Source organism: Octopus bimaculoides, chromosome 12, assembly GCF_001194135.2.
Source record: "Octopus bimaculoides isolate UCB-OBI-ISO-001 chromosome 12, ASM119413v2, whole genome shotgun sequence".
Classification (NCBI taxonomy): domain Eukaryota; kingdom Metazoa; phylum Mollusca; class Cephalopoda; order Octopoda; family Octopodidae; genus Octopus; species Octopus bimaculoides.
In genome coordinates this window covers 7,792,360-7,794,027 of record NC_068992.1, presented here as the reverse complement: position 1 = coordinate 7,794,027, position 1,668 = coordinate 7,792,360, and positions in this window count along the sequence as shown.

The window sequence follows — 1,668 nt, the reverse complement described above, 5'->3', positions numbered from 1 at the left end:
ATGAGGGGTTATATGGCGTACTTAAAGCAGAATTCCGCCCTATTTTATTCTGGTGGATACTCATAACCATTCAATGTTTAAAAACTAGTTTTATAGATAAATAAAATAAATAAACGCGCCCTTTTAAAGCCTAGCCAGGATCATGGGCCCAGTTTCCCGGTTTCAATGGCATATGTGTTCCCTAGCTGGACAGGACGCCAGATCATCGCATCGTTACTCATTTTTTCCAGCTGAGTGGACTGGAGCAACGTGAAATGAAGTGTTTTGCTCAAGAACACAACGCGTCGCCTGGTCCAGGAATCGAAACTACAATCTCACGATCATGACGCTGACACCCTAATCACTAATCCACGCGCCTCCACAGTTTTATAGATACTTCTTTCAAAATTTCACATGTTCACATGTTTACAACAGCACATACTTTGAGAACCTGTTTCAGTGGCCAAAAACATTAAAACGTTAGAGAAAGAAATCTAACTGTGCCTTGCAATAGATACATCTAAAGTAAAATTATTTTCAAGAACCTTTAAAATACTACTGAGGATCCCCAATTTTACTATTTTGCTAGTGTCCCCACCACTGACCAAAATCTTATATCCTATAGGCGCAGGAGTGGCTGTGTGGTAAGTAGCTTGCTTACCAACCACATGGTTCCGGGTTCATTCCCACTGCGTGGCATCTTGGGCAAGTGCCTTCTGTCTTCTACTCGGGCTGACCAAAGCCTTGTGAGTGGATTTGGTAGGCGGAAACTGAAAGAAGCCCGTCGTATATATGTATATATATATATGTGTGTATATGTTTGTGGGTCTGTGTTTGTCACCCCAACATCGCTTGACAACCGATGGTGGTGTGTTTACGTCCCCGGAAACCGATAGAATAAGTACTAGGCTTCCAAAGAATAAGTCCTGGGGTCGATTTTCTCGACTAAAGGCGGTGCTCCAGCATGGCTGCAGTCAAATGACTGAAACAAGTAAAAGAGAGTAAAAAGAACCACCAGGGGTCACATGAACCCTGGTTGAGAACTAATGTTTTACACGTACAAAACCCAAACAAAAACACCAGCGGTTTGAACTCTAAAAGTAAGAGAGATAAAGCGAAAATGTGAAACTATACAGATGAGTTCCGTAATTAAATGTGAAGTTACAATATTTATATATAATTCACTCTTGTCATGTAAGTGTTGATGTCTGCGTAACAGTATATGTACGTGTCAAGGTCTTTTATATAAGTATACAAGCTGAATAGCCCGTCGTTGCCGGGTAATTTTTACAATAGAATGTCTTATATAAATTTTTGTTATTCCATGCCAGGCCATGCCTTCCCTGACAGATAGGTCTCTTGATCAGGACAGATTTGTGCAATTTTTCGCAAAGAAACTTCGCTGACGATTTTTTCCCTTTTTAAACTATTTACATTTCTGTTCGACCGTTTCACATGACTTTATTCATTAAAACTTATCAAAACTTCAGAAGTTCTTACAACTTTGGTCGTCGTAATGCTTGGCTTTCGTATGTTTAAAAAAATCCCCCCTCGTAAAGATTTTGCTTTCATTTTGTGACAGACGGTTATCATGCAGAAAATGCCGACTTTCAAATCTTGTTTTCTGATTAGGCAAAATTGATTAAACTTTAAACCTCAGTGACATTTTTCTACTATTTTTCTGGAACA